This window comes from Ascaphus truei, chromosome 19 (assembly GCF_040206685.1).
Source record: "Ascaphus truei isolate aAscTru1 chromosome 19, aAscTru1.hap1, whole genome shotgun sequence".
NCBI lineage: Eukaryota > Metazoa > Chordata > Amphibia > Anura > Ascaphidae > Ascaphus > Ascaphus truei.
Window position 1 is genome coordinate 33,158,684 of NC_134501.1, and position 12,229 is coordinate 33,170,912.

At 47.7% G+C, this 12,229-nt stretch overlaps 1 protein-coding gene across 1 annotated transcript in view; it reads right to left on the reverse strand.

Moving 5' to 3' along the window:
• The window catches only part of NUTF2 (nuclear transport factor 2), a 31,739-nt gene extending 20,529 nt beyond the window's left edge, over nucleotides 1–11,210 (reverse strand). Inside the window, exon 1 of the mRNA XM_075577104.1 lies at nucleotides 11,081–11,210. The gene's annotated coding sequence lies outside the window, so the exon portion shown is untranslated. The remainder of the gene's footprint in view (nucleotides 1–11,080) is intronic.
• Between the last annotated feature and the right edge of the window lie 1,019 nt (nucleotides 11,211–12,229).

Genomic DNA, 12,229 nt, shown 5'->3' on the forward strand with positions numbered 1-12,229 from the left:
CCGCAATCGCTGTATCTCTACAGCTACAGCGCTACTCCCACTCGGAGTTAGCCGGATAGAAACGGCACAGAGCTCCGTGGGGAGGCTGTAAGCTGGACAACTGAGTGTCTGGATGTCTGTCTTTGCGCTGAGTGAACTCCGCACGCTTTTCACACACTCCGGTGCTTCATCAGGCGGATGTTTGGGACACCTATAGGGGGTCTTAAGTACTATCACTCCACATATACCTTAGTATATTGAACTGATCTAGGCTTGTGATCACAAGGCCCCCTATAGGTGTCCCAAACTTATGCCTGATGAAGCACTGGAGTGTGTGAAACGTGTTGGAGTGCACTCAGTGCAAAGACAGACATCCAGACACTCAGTTGTCCAGCTTACAGCCTCCCCACGGAGCTCTGAGCCGTTTCTATCCGGCTAACTCCGAGTGGGAGTAGCGCTGTAGAGACACGGCGATTGCGGTGAACTACTCCATATGGGTATCGCGAGGACGCAACCCCGAAGTACCATCCGAGTATTGCCGAGCCAGTTGGTCCCAGCACGCGGGACTGATCCGTGAGCCTCGGCGTTTACCCCTGTATCTACCATCTACTTGTGCCAGATGTCCGTGCACTGTCTTCTACTGGACTAATTTTATTATACATGTAAGTTACTACTTGCAATTGTTTTGTGTGTTCAATACATTTATCTTGACCCTTGGTGCGCTTCTGTGCCTTCTTTCTGCACGTCCATCCGTCGTTGGAGCCTTCCCACAGCGGACCTTGGTGAAGGAGGGGTGCCTTCACCTCAGCAAAAGGGGAGAGCGGATCTATTTCAAGATCAACATTTTAGGAAGCATGAGCGTGGATTCATTTTTCTTCCTTGTTAAAGGAGATTAAATCTGAAACGCGTAGGAGGTTGCACAACTCCCTTGTGTGATGTTCATTTTTTGAATAAAGAATACTACATTTTTACCACCTGACTACCTGGCTGTGCACCGCTTTTTTCTTTTCTTATTAATATCAAATTACATTTTATAGGGGCCTCTAAATGGGGATGTCGTCTAAATCAATTATTCAGCAATACCGGCTCCCTACCAGTACCGAAGCAGCGATAAGTGGGAAAAAGGTAGTACTTCACTTTAAGTTCATTTTCGCTTTACATGCATGCTCTGGGCCCATTGCGTACGTTAATGCGCGGTATGCCTGTACAACGTATCATGGCAAATGCTAAATTTCACTAATTAAGCAATAACCAAGGCTGTCAAAGTGTACCTTAGGCTAAGAAGGCGAACGATGGGTGCACTGGATGGAGGCGATGAGGCTTCACCGGGCTTGTTTGCCCTCATTGGCTGAACCGCCCAGGTGACGCGGCGCAAAAAAAATATTGATTTGCCTTTTGAAAGATCTGTTGCGTGGTCGCTCTGCATCACGCCCGCGCGCACTATGACCGGCCCGTATCAGCTGTAGAAATCGCACGCGCCATCGTGCTTACTATAATCTGGGCCTTAGAAACCTCAATGGTGCTTATATTTTAAAGCAGCAATACTACAAGGGCAAACGAGGGGGGGGGGGGGGGGAAACGGGTACAAAATGACGGGGACCAACAGTCCAAAAGGGGGACCGACTAGGTTGCATATGTATCATTGGTAGTATCATTTGTCACTCCTGGCTGCCGCCCTCCTGATCCGCAGCGTCAAATGACGCCCGGACGTCACACTGCGTCCTGTTGCCATGGCACGTTGGTGACGTCCGCAGCGAAGGAGGAGGGCGGCAGCTAAGTGCGGGAGATAGAAAAGCTGTAGGGGGGCCTGAAATATTTTTTTCGCCGGGGCCCGATTCCACTCTCGGCAGCTCTGAATACAACATCCCCCCCCCCCCCATTTTTTTTAAAAAATATGTAAAGCATGTGAATGTATAATTCTAACCCAAGTTGGCAATCATTTGGTGCTCCTGTTATAAATCTGTAAAAATCCTGAGTGTGCCTAATGAAATGGCCGCCTTCCGATAATGCTGCAGTCAGTGTAATGCTGCAGCTAATATGTAACTTTATATTACTAAGTAACACATTAGTCAGAGCTTCCAGAGTAAGTCTGAGGTCAGGGTGGATACTACGGCCGCGAGCTTAGCTGCAGGAGTTGGGTAGTGGCGTTTGGGGCGTGGCGAACGTGTCACGGAACTGGTGGAGGATGTGAGAGTCTCCGGTAGATTGTTCCAGTTTTGGGGAGCACGGTAAGAGAAGGAGCGGCCGGATATTTTGTTGAACCTTGGGACCATGAACAGTTGTTTGGAGACAGATCTCAGTTGATAATTGCTGCATGTGGTAGGGGTGATGAGCTTGTTCAGATAGATGGTTTGCTGGTCTAGAAAGTATTTGAAAGCAAGACAGGAAAGATGAACTTTGCGCCTAGACTCAAGTGATGACCAATCCAGTTCTTTGAGCTTTTCACAGTGATGTGTGTTGTAGTTGCATTGGAGAACAAAACGGCACATTAAATTGTAGAGGGTGTCAAGTTTGTTAAGGTGGGTTTGGGGTCCCAAGCAGTATACTATGTCCCCATAGTCGATCATGGACATCTGCTGTGCGATACGCTTTCTGACCAGCAGACTTAGGGAGGATTTTTTCCTGTAAAATACACCTAGTTTGGCATAGGTTTTGGATGTCAGGGCATCAATGTGCATCCCGAATGTTAAGTGGGAGTCAAACCATATTCCCAGGTATTTAAAACTAGTGACAGGAGTTAGGGTGGTATTAGCGTTGGTTCTGATCTGGAGCTCAGTCACTGCAAGCTTTAAACATTTAGCCTTGGCCCCAAATACCATTGTTACAGTCTTGTCAGTGTTTAAAAACAGTTTGTTTTGGGAAATCCAATTTTCAAGTCTCAAAAAGTCAGATTGAAGTATGTGTTCAAGGTCGGAGGCGCTAGGGCTATGTGCATATAAGATTGGGTTATCTGCATACATGTGTAGAGGCTCCCTTACAAGCTGTGGGAAGATCATTGATGAACACTGAGAAGAGTAAGGGCCCCAGAACAGAGCGTTGCGGGACACCACAGGTGATATACAGGGGGTTGGCGTTCGAACCGGAGATGGACACATGTTGGGATCTACCTGATAGGTAGGAATGAAACCAGTTTAAAGCATGCTCCCCTATTCCAGAGCATGATAACATGATCAACAGTATCAAAAGCCTTTGCAAAATCTAGGAATATTGCACCAGTGAGTTGACCCCGTTCCATTCCACACTGGATTTCATTGCAAACTTTTAGCAGGGTAGTTACCGTGGAGTGTTTGGGGCGAAAGCCAGATTGGAATTGGCTAGGGAAATTTGTCTTGATATAGTAATCACTTAATTGGGAGTGGACACATTTTTCCATGACTTTGGATAGAATTGGGCGAAGAGAGATTGGCCTGTAGTTTGTGACAGTGTTTTTGTCCCAACTTTTGAAGATTGGGACAACTCTGGCAGTTTTCCAAGTCTTAGGCTACGGCCCCGCTCCCTCAGTCAGCACGCCCGCACTGCATACAGGCAGCGTGCTGAGGCACAGACCCGCTATCTGCGGTCTGTAGGGAGCTGCGGCCGTGGTTTGAGCGGAGGGACCCGCTATTCCCCCCCTCCCTCCACGGGCTCCCGGAGGGAGCTGCTGTGGGCTGCTGGAAGGTAAGCAGCTCCCGCTCCCTCCCCCTCCCCCCACAAATGACACACACACACACACACACTACCTTGTGGAGGAAGCTCTCTGACAGCTCCCGCTGCCGCCGCTGATAGGCTAATCAGCGCACCACGTGACGAGTCACCGCTCGGGATCACAATTTTCTTGCACCCCCTGCCGGCTGACGCGTCACAGCGCGTTGAGAGCCGTGCAGCCACTGGTGACTGGGACCGGCTCAAGAAGGATACCCCTGCTAGTGAGGAACGCGCACGCGGCCGCCGGACGCAGCGGGACCAAAGCCTTAGGGATATGGCCAGCAGACAGAATAGAGTTGACTCTGGAAGCAATTGGTTGGCAATGGCTGGGGCACCAAGTCTTAGGAACTTAGATTGTAGTAAGTCAGGTCCACATTGGCTGCTTAGTTTTAATTTGCGAAGCGCTTGTGTAATCTCCTCTTTGAATACTGGGACAAATTGAAAATTGCGAGCAGTGTTGGGAGAGGGTGGGGCTATATGGGTGCTCCCAGGATGAGATTCAGGTTTGTGGTTTGGGTTGCGTTTCGCTAATAAGTTAGTAGCACACCCCACAAAGTAATCATTGAATGCATTTGCAATGTCAGTGGGGGTTGTCAGAGTAATATCCCTCTTAGTGATATTACTTGGTTGTTGACGGCTAGAAGGCTGGAATATATTGTTGATAACCTTCCAGAAGTTAGCTGGGTTTGATGTATTCTGGAGGAGATCGTCAGAGTAATATTGTGCTTTTGCATGCCTTTTTTGCCTTGTGCACATTTTCCGCGGGCATCTGTAGTGATTGGGATCCTTGTTAGTGCCAGTTACTTTGAGGCTTTTCCACAAGGCATCCCTGAAATGGTAGAGCACTATAAGGTCAGTTGTAACCCACGGAAGATGGGCCCTCGTACTCTTACCGATGTTAGAGCCCCCCAATGTTAGAGCCGGTTTCAAAAGAAGGAATGGATATTAAAATTAAAACTGGCATAAGGAGTTGAAAAAAAAATGCAGACAGTATTATCTAATAAATAAATGAATAAAAAAAAAAAGACAAAAACCCAGCTATATACCCAACACGCAAAACAGCCGAAACATTTGACGGTGAAATATCAGATATTAAAAATAAAAAAGGCAATTTTGTAAAAAATAAACAGAGTTATTAAAGTAAGCACATGGCACCCAAGCAGGGAACATACTTAAGAGGCTATGCTTCAGAGCCTATTGAAAATCTCCCTTAGTGACAGGAGTTTGCAAGGCATTGCTTAGCAAACTACTGTGCAATAACAAGGACTGAATGATAAAATATATCACTAAACATAAATAGATATGATGGTTCCCAGCACTCAAAAAATGAAAAAATAAGTCAAAGACATCAATAGAAAACTAACAGTAATGTATTGAATCAATGTACGGTATAACATAAGCCAACCCTTTTGTAGGCTAGGAGGGAGCGAACATGAAAAAGGAGGGCAAAACAAAAAATCACAAGTCTGGAGAGGGAGGGAGGTGGGGGAAAACCCTGGGGATGGGGAATAACAACCATAGGGGAAAAAGAAAAAGCAGTAGACAAAAAAAAAAGACGTATAACATACGGTACGGTAAAGGTGATATATTATAGGGGGGGCAACGACCGTTTCGGGGACAAAGATTCCCCTTCTCTGTAACCTGCCCCCCACAGAGAATATCGCACCCCCAGGTTGCGCAGCCTGCCTTAGAGCAATGCAAAGACAATAGCTGCATTATTGGAAGTAATCCATTTTAAGACCTGGGAGATAGTTACCAGTCACACAGATGGCAGGGGGTCTCAAGCAAAGTATAATAAAATGCAATCCATGCTTTAAGCCCCAACACTAGTTACATAATATATTCAATGTACATTGTTTGTAATGTCGCTGTAAACTTCTACATACATTTCAGAGAGGTGAGCACATTCTTTAGCTCCATGATATGGGACCATGTCCCCAGGTGGTTTCCCAGCCACTCTATCTTCCGTAACAATGGGGAACACAAAACCATTGGACATCTCCATAAAGAAACTGCTTGGGCCACCTCTCAAATATCTGACTGAAAGGTGGACTGCCCAATAGTGTATTACACCGGGTTAGAGGGCAGTAAGGCCTTGGCCATGTTTAGCGCTTGCTGGCGGAAGCGTGCTGACGCGCGCTCCCGCTCAGCACTGAGCCCCTACAGCCGCAATTAGAGCGGCATTAGTAGGGGCTCACCTGCGCTTCCGCAAGCGCAGGTCTTAGGGGAATTTAAAATTCCCCCACTTGCCGGCACGACAGGCCGGTCACGTGAGCGGTTCGCCCAATGAGGGCGAACCAGCTCCGTGACGTCACTGGCCCGCCCCCGGCCAGTGACGCACCCGCCCCCTGACGGCCCACTGACAGCATGTGCGGTAAGCAACCGCAAGGCCAGGGAAAGCACCCGCTTTCCCTGTGCCTCAGCACGCCAGCATGGAGCATGGCCGAGGCCTTAGAAAGTAAAAAACAGGTAGAGATCAGCACTAGAAGTGAAATACAAGGCCGAGCTCATACACTCTGCTTGCTTGCGAGAGTGTGAGCTCTTGCTGCAGTAGCACAAGCGATCTGTGCTCAGTGTAGGAGGCGATTGGTGGGGGGAGGGACATGGCCATGACATCATGGAGCTGCCTCAAGGGATCTTGCACTGTGTGCACGCGCCAACGCACACAGTATAAGCTCAGCCTAAGACAGTTGCTTTGTAGCATGAGTACAGTTGCAGTAAAGAAAGCACGCAGTCACATGAAACGGTCTAGTTTCAAGAGTTCTTTTATAGTTAAAATATGTATAAATGTTGTGCAGCTGCAATTCAATCAACCCCAGGCGCATATGAATTTAACTCCGTGGTGGCCAACTCCAGTCCTCAAGGGCTGCCAACAACTCAGGTTTTCAATTAGTGCACCTCCTGTGCTGAAGCACAGATATCCTGATCTCCCGCCTTAAACCCTTTTCACTGACTGCCCAACACCTCTGGAATGCCCTTCCCCTCAGTACCAGACTAGCACCCCTCTCTATCCACCTTTAAGACCCACCTTAAGACACATTTGCTTAAAGAAGCATATGAATAGCACTGTGGATATTCTGAACACGATACATAAAGCTTGGCCCCCTGCAGACGCACTTACCAGATCTCCCTCCTACTGTCTCTGTACGTTCTCCCTACCTACCAATTAGAATGTAAGCTCCTCGGGGCAGGGACTCCTCTTCCTTAATGTTACTTTTATGTCTAAAGCCCTTATTCCCATGATCTGTTATTTATTTGATTACCACGTGTATTACTACTGCGAAGCGCTATGTACATTAATGGCGCTATATATATAAAGACATACAATACAAAACCTGACCTGTTGGTAGCTTTCGAGGACTGGAGGTGGCTACACCTGGTTTAACTCAATGTTACTATGCTGTCCCTCAAATAACCTTTTTTTTTTTAATTATTATTATTACTACAAAAAAAAAAAGTTGCTAGGGTTTAAAAAAAAAAAAAAAAAGAAAAAAAAAAAAGAAAGAGGGAATATCTAGCTTTCTGATGTTTTCACCATGCTTCATTTTAACCTCCCAGACACCTAATTTTTTGAACACGGAATTAGAGTTGAAAAATAAAAACAAGCATTAAAACGGACGAGAACCGTTCTAGAAGCAAAAAAAAAAACAAAAAAAAAACCAACACGGTTGTTGACAACAATTGTTGCTTTAAATATGAAGGCAGGAATACAATAATCACAATTACATTGAAATCAGGCAACTATGCAGGCATGGCTGTTATAGGCCGATTAAGCACTTTATAAAGATAAAACACGTTAAAGTAGACAAACATACATACATACATACATACTGTATACTACATTGCTGCCATTTCTAATCCCAGCAACAACAAAAAAAAAGTCTCTAAAATAGGATCAATGAAGTGGATCTCTATCCACCTTTAAGACCCACCTTAAAACACACCTCCTTAACGAAGCATGAGTAACTCCATGGCTGATACTTTACACACCATACATAAACCTTGTCCCCTTGCAGAACATCTTCCTACTGTGTCTGTACATTGTTCCTCTTACCAATTAGATTGTAAGCTCTCCGGGGCACTTAATGTCACTTATGTCTGAAAGCGCTTCTTCCCATTATGTGTTATTTGTATGATTATCACATGTATTAATGCTGTGACGTACATTAATGGCGCAATAAAGATATACAGTACATACATTTCACAATGAAGTATGAGACAGTAACTGGGATTCCCCCTCAATCTGACCAGGAGGTAAGGGGAATTTCTACCTTTAAAATGATTTGTGTTAGTATTAGAGAACTTTTATGAGGGAGAAAGTAGAAAACCACTAAACCTGCTAATCACCAGGGAGTTTCCCTGATAAACTGAAGGAGATGGCCAGCTTCACTGTAACTTTGTTTTTTGTCTTTGAATGTCAGTTGGAAGTGTATAGCAACACACATTTTTATACAATGCGCCATATTCACTTTTAAATAGGGAAGGTGTGTAAGAAAACAAGCAACGCAGCGCTGGAGTGTAACATACTAAATAAGAGAAAACACTAGTCTCTGGCAATAGATGTTCACATCCTTCAGTTTATTTTGCTTGTTGTAGGAGGACCTGCCCGGTTTCTGTTTTAGTCTTTCCTGTAAACATGCAGTAAAAAGTTGATAGAAGTCTGTCACATGGCCTCCTGATTCAGCAGCATGGTTTTACAAAACTCTAGATCAGGTTTTTTTTTTTTAACCTTTTTTTGGTTAAGGCAGCTTATAATTATATAGTAAAATTCTGAGGAACCCCAACGCTCTCTAATAGCGCGTCTGAGATCAGATGCATTGCAAGGATCCCCAACCCACTCTAAGCCTTGGTCCTCACTGGCTCTTGCAGCGCTCTCTATGGCGGGGACAAGAGCCGCCCCTCCATAGGGCCCGCTGCGCCTTTTTCAGACTCATTAAAATTGTGAGAAGTAGCGACTGAGCGCTAGGCCACGCCCCCGGGCAGTTCAGCCAATGAGGGAAAACCTGCCGGGTGATGTCACGGCCACGCCCTCGTCACACTTCCCCCCCCCCCCCCATCTTTCCTCCTGCAGGCCAGGGAAGTCGGCTGCATGCGCCGCCAGCCTCTCAGGCGCGCGTGCAGCGCAGGCACTGGGGCCGTAGCCTAATAACGCGCCTGAGAGATCAGACGCATTGTAAGGAACCTCAACCCTCTCTAATAGCGCGTCTGATATCAGATACATTGTAAATTATTGTGTATTTGGAACAATATTCAAATAACAAGAAAATCGCAGGGAACCCAAGTGTTCTCGGAGCCCGTTTCAAAACACTGCTTAGGCCGCGCGTATAGTACCCGCGACGGATGACGTCACCTGCAAAAGTTAGGGCTGGGAACCGCTGCGCCCGGCGGCGTGGGCGGCTGCACGGGCTTTCCCCACTAGCAGGGGAATCCTCCCGAGCCGGTCCCGGTCCCCCCTGGCTGCACAGCTCACTACACACTGTGACGCGTCAGCCGCTAGGGGATACAAGAGAATTGTAATCCCTAGCTTCGACGCGTCACGTGGTGTGGCTGTGAGCCAATGAGGGGAGGCTTCGGGAGGAGGAGAGGCTTCTGGGAGCGGGGAGGAGTGTGGAGTGAAAGCAGCGTGAGTGCGTGTCTGTGTGTGTCTGAGTGCGTGAGTGCCTGCCTCTGTGTGTGTGTGTATGTGTATGAGTGCCTGCCTGCCTGTGTGTGTGTGTGTGTGTGAGTGCCTGCGTGTATTGCTTGTGATTACTTCCATCAGCAGCTCCAGCCCGAGCCCGTGGAGGGGAGGGAGAGTAGCGGGTCCCTCCGCTCAAGCCACGCCCCCCCTCCCGCTCCCTACAGACCGCATATCGCGGTCTGTGTATGTCAGCGCCCCGCCTGTCTGCAGTGCGGGAGCGCTGACGGAGGGAGCAGGGCCTTAGCCTTATAGTTTAACTTTCGGCGATGTCGCTGGCGACAGGGTGATTGATTGGTTCAGAGACTTTCACATGTGGCGACAGTCTCTAAAAAAATCATATTTAACCCGCTACCAAAAAATTTTCCGCGACGTCACTGTCGCGCTTACTATAAGCGCTGGCGACGGAGTCAATGGTTTTGTTTTCGAGCGACTTGGCGGGCACTATAAGCGCAGACTTAGTCAGTGGTTACCGTGCAGCGGCCCTCCAAATACGATCACTTCGAACACCAAAAAGCTGAAATTCCTTAAAACAAAAACAACTTTGATACATAGGATATCAAAGCAACTGCAGTCTAGCTCCATTGAAACTTTGCGTCCTGTGACTGACATTATGCATTTTTTATATATATCAGATTGGAAAAAAAATGCATGTCCTTCGCGTTCAACCTTCATTAAATGCTAACTTGGCGACGTACTAATTGTATATTTATAGTTTACGCAATTAATAAACAAAACTAATGTATGAAAGCACAAGACAGTAGCCAGTTTATACTTGTCCCCCCAAAAAATTCTAATATTAATCATCATTTTGCAGTGCTACAAGTTACAAGCAATGGGAATGAACCCTAGAAAGTTGCAAACAGGTTCTCTTTGGGGATTCAAATATTAGTTTTAATGGGCTCGTGGTGAAGAAGATTGGGGGATTGGGGGATTGGGGGGGGGGGTGGTGGGGGAGAGAGAAGGGCGAGGTCGAAACACGTGGTTGGAGCAGCAAAAAGGGAGTGCTAAAAATATAACCCCGGTAATACAAAGCTGCGCCTATTCATTACATGCGGGTGGGGGAGATCCCAGAGGAGGAGATAGATCCTGCACTGCTCACCCATTGCCACTACAACAAAAAGCATTCACTGGACCGCTCACACACACACGCTGGAAGTGTGGGGGTCTGCACATTACACACAGCACACACACGCTGGAAGTGTGGGGGTCTGCACATTACACACAGCACACACACGCTGGAAGTGTGGGGGTCTGCACATTACACACAGCACACACACGCAGAAAGTGTGGGGGTCTGCACATTACACACAGCACACACACGCAGAAAGTGTGGGGGTCTGCACAACATAACATGTGACCCCGGGAGCAATCAAGACGGTGCAGCCACCCTGGGGGTGAGGCCCGGCATGCATTTAATTCATTGGCAGTCTCACACACCCGGGGAGGAAAGTGTCACTCCGCTGACACCTCGCGTCCTGTGACCGGAGAGGGGGGACACCCTCCCCCCGCCTGGCTGTGTGGCAGGCCCCGCACCGGGACAGGGTGTCCCAGCCTCCCAGTGACATGAGGGGGAAGGTGGGCGGCACCCTTCCCCCCCGGAGGTCCCAGCGCAGGCCGCGGCCTGTGGCACCCGGCTCGCCCCAGCCCTTGGAAGCTCCCGGCTCCTGAGGAGATGGCGGGGCCTTCGCCGGCCGCCGCTAACACCCCGCCCCCCGGGGGAGGGGGGGCTGCTCTTACCCAGCACCGGGTTCTACTGTAGCGGCTCCCCGAAGCGCGCGCCCTCCGCCTGTTAACCGACTCCCGCCCTCCAGCCGCCACCGCCCTCCAGCGCGGCAAGCCACGCCCACACGCCAATGAGGGAGGGCGGGGCCTCAGGGAGAGAGAGAGGGGGCACGAGGAGGGCGCGGCGCGCATGGTGCACGCCGGGAGTTGTAGTTCTGGAGGCGTCGAGTGTACAGTGGGCAATGCAGACCCCCCCTCAAAAATACAAGGATGTCTATTTCTCTGTATAAATAAATACAATAGATATATATTTTATGCATGCAATAAAGACGTGTGTGTGTGTGTGTACATTGTGAGCGTTGTGAGGTACCCTCTAAAAATAAAAGCGCATGCATTTCCCAAGACACGTGTTTATATTTACATTTGTAACCCTGATTTATATTTCTTTATTGTTATTTTATATTTCTATTGATTTCTTAATACTATTTTAGGTGTTATCTATCAGTTACTTACTCAGCAGCTGATTATACAGTACTATACCGGAAATACCACATTTTTCTATTATTGCACAGTTGGGGAGTGAAAGGGGTAAAATGTTAGGCTATACATACCATTATTGGTAAGAAACCGCTATACTCAGTGAGCGCATTTTAAGTATTTTTTAACTTACACTTGCAGAGGTGATGTTTGTGCTCCTCTGTTTTTTGCAGTTGCTTAAGGCTGCGTCCCCGCTAGCGCTGAGCGGGCGGCACTCGAATTCACTTTTTGCAAAGTGAATTCTCACGTCCCCAGGCGCGCGCGGGCACGCACGCTCTCCCAACCTTGGAAGTCAAAAAAAGAGTGTTCGAAGTGTGCTCAATGGGCCCCCATGCAACCCACCCAAACGCGCTTGCAAAATTCGCAGGACACCCGCGCTCATGCTTGGAGAGTTTGTGATGTCACCACTCAAGCATGAGCACGGTCAGCACCAGCAGTGCCGCAGCTATATATATATATATATATATATATATATATATATATATATATATATATATATTCATGTAGAGGTATCAGTACCGTGTTAGCCGAGCTTCAATAATCAAAAAATAAATAGATGATACCGTTCTGTGGCTAACGAAATGCTTTTATTTGTGCGAGCTTTCGAGATACACTGATCTCTTCTTC